This window comes from Balaenoptera physalus (assembly GCF_965194825.1).
Source record: "Balaenoptera physalus genome assembly, chromosome: 6".
Taxonomy (NCBI): domain Eukaryota; kingdom Metazoa; phylum Chordata; class Mammalia; order Artiodactyla; family Balaenopteridae; genus Balaenoptera; species Balaenoptera physalus.
Window position 1 is genome coordinate 70,299,368 of NC_138885.1, and position 8,611 is coordinate 70,307,978.

Genomic DNA, 8,611 nt, shown 5'->3' on the forward strand with positions numbered 1-8,611 from the left:
AGCTGCTTAAAAATCCTTCTAAATATCTTGTCCATTTTCAGCCAGGACAAACAGTAAATATTTCTGGAAGTGCTAAACAACTCCTTTGTTGTCCCCAAAGAAGGTGCAAAAGATATTCTATTTTTCTCTCTCTATTGGGTACTGTAGACAGAGATCTGGGAGAGTGGGCTCTGGTAAGTATTCTCCCCCTTAGCCGGCTTCTGCCAGTTTTTCCAGGACCACATCTGCAGGCCCTGAGAGGGGTTTAAAGTAGAGAGTGTAGCTCCAGTATCTACCAGAATTTGGCAAGGTTTTCCACTGATTTTAATTTTAGTTTCCCTTGGTTATTTAAGGGAATAACATTAACAGTTTACCAGAAAATCCCTCAGAGTCTCATCAACTCTGGGAGGGGCCCATACAGGGGCCCTCCTTTGAGGGTCGATATGAGGGCGCGCATACCTACAGATCTGTTGAAAATTATTCATAGGCTGTTTGAGGACATTATCTTTTCCAGAGTCCCAAGTGACTATACAACTGAGGCATCAACCCCTGAGTCAGCATTTGAATGACAGACCCCCTTAGGAGACTGTGATGTAGGGGACCCAAGCATCCAAGCTGGCCTTGGAGCTGTTATAACTTTAAAGTCAATAGCTTTGGTGGATTTTTGTTTACAATCTTGTTCCAAAGTCCTTTCAAAGTATTCAGCTACGGTCACAAGTTCAGTCAAACAGGTAGCCAGCCTCCCATCACATTTTTTTATCTTTTTATTAATCCACTAACCTCAGGACATAATCCATCTACAAATAGGGTAGCTAGAGCAGGTTGGGTGACCTCATCTATTGTATGAAACCCAGAAAGCTGTAGGAAGAGCGCTTCCAGATGAGCTTTAAAGTCTGTCACAGATTCATCTTTCTTTTGTTTGCATGTCTGAATAATAGACCAAGGAAGACTCTAGGAACGACTCTTAAAAGATCAGTTTCTACTCTGAGAGCATTTTATGGTCCACAGGGGACCATGTTGAAGATTGAGGATCTCAAATTATCATCCTCAGCGTTTTGCATTTTGCTTCCTTCATTTTTGTGCTTCACCAGATTCTACCAGCATGTGCACGAGCTGATAAAGATCTGTCAGACCAGGGTCATAGGCCCGATAATGACTCTAAATTCTTCAAAAAACTTTTGAAGTGCTTGTTTTTTAATCCTCTCTGGGTTTAGCAAATTCTTTAAGTATGGCCCTTAGTTCAGTCTTTGACCAAGGAGTGAAAGATACCTGAGGAGAACTGCCTGCAACCTTGGATGGTTTTATTTTAAACTGCTTAATAGCCTCTTCAGAATGGAAAAGCAGTTCAGACAGAGAATTAGTGGAACGTGAATACTCAGGTAAATGAGGATAGAGAGGAGCAGTAGGGGCCATGTCAGTCTTACAGTCTTTTATTTCAGGTACCTCTTGTGTCTTGAATTTTTTATTAGCCTTTGCAATGAATCTTTCAATGAAGTCATTTTGGAATCATGAAGCCTTTTGGAGCCTTCTGCATACCCATTAAAATACTATCTCATTCTGTTTAATTTGGGAACGCTTGCTTTCAAGTTCACTTCATTAGATCTTGTCTAACTGGAACATTCCCCGTAATGGCCACTGTAATCCTAGCTTGGTTTTAGTAAGATTTTGCCATTTTTGTAAAAATCTACAGCTTCCAGGTCAATTTACTTAGACATAAAATAAGCAGGTGTGCTGGAAGGTGGTGTGCTTAACTCTTTAGAATTTTAGATTTTAAGAGTTATTAATTAATTTTAAATTTTATTATTTTTTAATTATTTATTTATGTATTTATTTAGCTAAGCTTCTGGAGTCAAACTAATACTAAGAAGGGAATGTGCTCCTTGGTTGGGAATTGTGTGGTGTTTTACAGTGTACTTCATTGCATGCAAATTTTCTTGAGGTTGGCTGGTGACCTAGTGTCAACCTACCCATTCTATGGCCAACTTATCCTAACACAGGAGTGTTAGAGTTTGGTGGCAAGTACTCTAATAGCTTTTAAGTGTTCAATCCATGCCCACCAATTTTTGTGGCTTTTAGGCTTCCAAGATCCTTGTCAATAATAGCCTTTCATACAAAACAAAACAAACAAACATGTGAACCTTAATATACCACGCAGTAACCAAAGAAATGTTACTGCAGACTGGCCAACAGAAGGCACTGTGCACACTGCCAGCCATTCCCAATGTGGAATGGGGGTTGGGGAGAGAATTGAAACAAGAGACCCCAAAGAATGGGGACTGCAAACTGATTCCAAACAAATGGGAAACTGCAGACTAAATTGCCAACAGTTACCAGTGTGGAATCTGGTCACAGAACCAAGGGCTAAGATTTCCAATTAAATGGGGAATTGAAAACTGAACCAAGGGCTAGGGGTTAGTTCTGGGTGGAACTGTCTGCTAGCTTAAACTGACCTGCCCTGGACTGGAAAACCAATTAAATCAGGAGCTCGATCCAAAGAGAGTGAAACTCAGAACCAAGAGGAACTTACCCATGGCCTTCGGAAATGGCAGGAAGATAGAGAACTCAGTGGGTTTGTGGAATACCATGCCTGTGTTTCTTGTTGTCCTGAAGCCATCAGAAGTTCACTTCAGGTCCCACTGCTGCCACCAAATCTGTTAAAAAAACAATATTCAACTGAGTAAATTTTATAGATTTTATTGGCTTTGTTCAGTGATTCATGAATTGGGTAGCATCCCATGTAGCATATAGAAAGGAGCTGTACAAAATGGAAGGCTTTTATAAGCAGAAGGGGGCAGGACAAGGAAACAGCAGATTACCTCATCTTTCTCTGGAGGATGGAAGGGGTCTAACAAGTGGATTACCTCACTAGTGCTGACCAGGAAATTCCAGACTGACCAGTTAAGATTATGTTCCTGGGGGAGGTTGAAACCACAATTAAGTTAGGTATTAAGTCTTGATTGGTGACATGGCTTAACACAAGTGACTCCATTTGGGGTCTGTTGTCTCTTTTTTTTAAACACTAACAATGAATGCTTTGCTCTGCCCTGCCCTCCTAAGAAGTTCCTGCTCTAGCCCCTGAGTTTTCATAGGTCTTTATATATACCTCTCTTATGACACTGAACATTTCCTTTGTGTATTAAAGTTATTGGTATTAATAATAATAAACATTCTTTATTAAAAATGTAACGCATTATTTCATTTTATCTTCCTAATGACTCTATCCCCATTTTGCAAGTTAGGAAACTGAAGCATGAAAAGGTTAAATAACTTATCCAGGAATGTGTAAGTGGTGGAGTCCGGGTTCAAATGAATAGAGCCTGGACCTATACTTCTAACCACTACTACACAAGACACTACTGTGGTTACTAGACTGGGAGCTCCCAGATGGCAAAAATCCTTGTATGCTCCATCTTTGCATCTCCCAAAGTACCTAATGCCATTCATTGCCCTTTAAAGTTGCTCAGTAAAAAGAAGCACATATTTGGTCAAATGTCCCCTTTCTCTCATCAATAGGTGGATAAATTAGTGGCTGTTACATGGTGTTTAATGCAAATACTGCAGTTTCATTTCCCCAATGCTCCCCCTCCCCCTTTCTCTCTTTTTTCTCCTTTTCTTCCCCCAGCCTGTGGAGAAGGTAATGTTGTTGGGAAGAGCAGAAGGGGCTTCTTTCTACTCTAAGGAGAGCTTGGAGGAGCTCTCCTAGGGACTAGACACTTCCTGAGTAATATTAAGGCAGCAGCCCTTTTTAGCTGGCAAATGCTCTACAGCTTGCAACCTCAGGTCATTCCAGAGAATGAACCTTTTGAAATAAACACAGAGGAATGGGACCTTTTATTATCTCCAGATGGGACTGTGCAGCCTTGGAAGCTGTAGAAGTAGTTCTGCTATGCCTGGATCACACTTTTCTTATCTTCCAAAAGGAAAGAAAGTTCCTTTCACTGAGAAGTGGTAAATAGTGTTAATTAAAAAGCCAACTTGGATTAGATTCTGCAGATTGACCCCACCCTACCCAATCCATATTTTTCTGGTTTACATTTTATTTAACTTAGCATCCCTCTCATCTTTTTAAAATATGATACTAGGTTGAGCTGAAAATACACACACACACACACACACACACACGCACGCACGCACGCAAAACTGTTGTTTTTGAATAGTCGTTATCCGAGATTTAGATGTTATTTTATAGAACAAGGATGAAATCTGAAAGTGGAATGTCCTTTAGGGTATACTAGGAAAGGAAGTAGGTTAAAGCATATCTGTAGTATTTTTATTTTTCACTCTGTTAGTGGTGGCCAGTTGGGCAGCTTCCACATAGAAGATGCCCAATAAACATTTATTGAATGAACTCCATACTTAAAAATTTGGGGCTATAACATTATAAAATATAATTTCAAAATGGATGATGCCACCTATTGGTGAAGATAAAATGTAAAACGATCACTAACATGATAAGTTACTTTATGTTTCCCGATCATTTGTTACTTACTCCCATAGAGATTATAAGAATAATTGAGGAGCTGGAAGGAATAAATTTCTTGGTCCATACAGACATGAAGCACTAATGTTTTCAATTTGGTTGCTCTCTACTGGGTGCCTATTAAGTGCACAATACTTAGGAAGATGCTAGAGAAGTGAAGACATAGCCCCTGACTTCAAGGAGCATCTTATCTAGTTGGAAAGAAAAGACCTATCTCCTGAGAATAGTCAGCAAATAAAACAATAAATAACCTGACATTAAAATGCATGATGTTCATTCCATATATATGGTTATATTTTGTTCATTATATGCTAAACGTACTTTTGAGACTCACAGGGCAGAAACAAGTCTCTTTTGCTTATCACTTACCCCAGGACTAGCACATCACTTAGAAGACAATTGATAAACACTATTGAATAATTGAATAATTTAGGTCTCATGGTTAGATACATGTAGCTTAGAGAATATTTTAAATCCTGACTGGCAAAATAGATCAGAAAATACATGTGAACACAGGAAGTCATATGGAGGAAGTGGGGTTTGAGTTCTGGAAAATCCCTCAAGGGATTTATAACCTAATACAGATGAAGCCATCAGTGTAGGGAGATCTCTTGTAATCTTGGATTTGTGTTTGAACTGGAGATTTTTTGTGGCTTGCTGTGCCAACCCACGCTTTTTCCTCAGTCGATGACTGAGTTTTTGCTCAATCCTGGTGAAGTCCAAAAGCGAAGGAAAAGAAGAAGGCTGATAGTGGGTAGCTGCAAGGCTGTAAACATACATTTTACTGCTGAAGTCTTACGGGCATGTGGCCTAGAAAGGTTTTTTCTTTCTCTCTTCCTCCAGCCCAGCTATGTGCTTCAAAGTATTCCTATAATATTTGGTAATATATATCAAGAGTCTTAAAATGGTCGAACCTTTTGATCTAGTATTTCTCCTTCTAAGAAAGTATGCTAAGGATATAATCAGGAATGTGAACAAATGCTTTCTGGAACAAAGGGAAAAATCTATACTCAGTATGGAAGCAGTTAAGTTTTGCTACAGATTTAAGACAGTTCTTGCACGATATTAAAAAATATGGCACATGTAGGTTATCCCTGAATGCAAGGATTACAGGTTGCTTTGATTTTACTCTAGTGTTAAGAAAGTCTTTGAAATTTAGTGGATGAAATTTAGCTCATCCATTCTGGTTATTCTGCTTTCATTGTCTTTGACTAGACTACTTTACAACTCAGTAGAGAAAGAGGGTTAAGATTTAGAAAATTGATAGTAGTGCAAATGTTTTCTGTCCATAGCTATGTAAATGATTTCTATTAATGTAATGCAAATGAATTTTGCCTGGTAGATAATATAAGTCTCTGTATATCAAATCATTTGAACTGCCTATAACATCTTACTGGTTTCCTCAGTAATTGAGTTAAATAAAATCTTTAATGTGTGTTAATTTGATATTTACATGAGTCATGATTTTACCTTTTACCTAGCTTTTCAAAAGCTATCCTTTAACACTATATATTTCCTATATTCTAGATTTTCTACAATAAACATGTGTTGCTAATTTTTAAAAAATATTTATTTATTTATTTATTAATTATTTTTGGCTGCGTCAGTCTTCGTTGCGGCATGCGGACTTCTCTCTAGTTGTGGCGGGCGGGCTACAGAGCGCGTGGGCTTTGTAGTTGCAGCAAGCGGGCTTAGTTGCCCCACGGCATGTGGGATCTTAGTTCCCCGACCAGAGATTGAACCCCTGTCCCCTGCATTGGAAGGCGGATTCTTAACCACTGGACCACCAGGGAAGTCCCAGTGTTGCCAACTTTTTAGTAAACTTTTAATTTAAGTACATTATACATGCATATCAAATTAACACATGCATGTTTTAATGAAGTATGTATGCATGCATACATAAGTTTATAGCTCAACAAATTTTCACAAAATTAATACACGTACGTAACCAGTCTTCAGATCAAGGAATAGAACATTATTACCACCCCAGAAGTTGCCCTTGTGCCTCCCTCCTAGTCACTACTACTTCCCCACCAAAACAGACCTGACTTCTAACATCAGAGATTCATCTCCCCGAACAGGAATCGAACCTGGGGCCCCTGCAGTGAGAATGCAGAGTCCTAACCACTGGACCACCAGGGAATTCCCTGTTTAACTTTATATAAATGGAATCACATGGTGTATATTCATTTGTGCCTGGCTTCCTTACACCACCGTGTTCATGAGATTCATCCATGTTGTTGCATAAAGTTTTAGTTCCTTCATTCTCTCTGCTGTGTAGTGCTCCATTATGTGAATAGATTATAATTTATCTATGGGCATTCAGATTGTTTCTGGTTTGGGGCTATTACAAATAGTGTTGCCATGAATATTTGTGTACCTATTTTTTGGTGAAAATATGAATACATTTCTGCCAACTATCACATGTATTAATTTAAAATCTGAAAAAATAAACCTAAACTACAAAAAAAAATCAGTTTCCCTTTTTTCTCTACAGATCATTCCATCTAGATAAAATTCTTTTGATTAACAAATTCTTTTAACATGTAAATGTCTTCCAAAAGAATTAATCCTCATTTATGCCTTACTGTGAATTTCTATAATCCGATATTGAGATCAACAGCTAGTTGAGAAGTTTCCACTGGTGCTGAAGGGTGTAAGGAAATCTGGGGTGAGGAAGAGGGAGAGGGAGATTTGGGTCTTACAGAAGGCAGTGAGTGTTGGGCCAGGTGGGAAGATGCAGTGACTTTTCCATTCACTCGAGGTCTTGGCTGTTTCCCTTTGAAAAGAATTGCTACAATAATTGTTAACATGATTTATTTTTTAAAAATAGTTTACAGTTGGCAAAGTGCTTTTATATTCATTACCTTGTTTGATCTTGCTCTCACAAGAAGGTTGGTATTTTCATAACTGTTCTTGTTTTAGATGCTTAAATCTTAAAATTGGATATCATGGTTGGAGTGGTAGGTTAGGATACATTTCTTCCCCACTGAGGCCAGGCTCCATAATCTAAGCACATCTAGTTCATGCTCTCCAGGTCAACTTGGTACTCTCCATTCAGTCCCCATGTCAGAAGTAAGGAAAGAAGGAGGAATTAAAAAGAAGGAAGAGCCGAAAATATGTCTTCACCATCCGTAAAGCACAGCAGCAATCCTGCTGGTCAGATGACAGAGGAGGCGGCTATGGTGCAGGCCTCTGGTGCACAGAGGCAGAATGGGATTCACCTGAAAACTCCTGACAGCTACTCTCCTGTGTCTTTTGCTTCAGTGCCCTTTGAAAGGATTAAGGCTGATCCATGCCAACCCCGTCAGTGGGCTTATCTAACTTGGCAAGCATATTGTTGTTGACAGCTTCCAGGTGTGTGTTTTCTTAGACATGGATTCCATGCAAGAAAAATGCAATTCTTGTTGCCAAGGTATTTAACAAGTAAACAAGTTGCAAAATGTTAAAGGGGAACATAAAGATGTCTCCAGGCTTCCCACTGGCCTCATCAGGAACTGCTTGTCTGCCACTTCCCACACTAAACGGCCCAACAATTCTGCTGTAGATAGAGTGTGTTTTATCTTTTTTCTTAATAAATATTTGAAAATTTATTCTTATACGTTAGGAGCCAGCACTGTATACCCAAAAGGCGCCTCTCATTTAATTTGTGGATTAAACAAATAGTATGATTCCCATTTTAAATCTATAAAAATAAAGGAGTCCAGAAGATTAAATAAATTGTTCTGCATCACATAATAAGTTATTAAAACTGTATTCCTAACTTGTAGTTAGGTATCTATTCAAGTACCTATCCTCCACAGAGAACCCGTGGTCTTGAAGTCTCACTTTCTACAGATCAGAACCATTAACTGCAACCTGGTCAGGCTACCAGTTTTGGACACATTTCCACAGGGCTAGCCCTGCCTCGAGAGCAGGCAGCCTTCAGCTGCTTCTTATTCTCTACCTTTTAAGTATCCAAAGGATTTGGATAAATGCTTGATTATCCTTTCAGGATTTCGAAGTTGTTCTTTGGGGACAGCCTAACCCTGATTGCTCAATTTTGCAGGCAGAAACACAGATTAATCATCAGTATGTGAGTTCCTTTTTACACTATCTGAAGTTTCTTGGATGGCTTTTTAACTTACGTAATAAAGGGGTAGCCTATTTAAT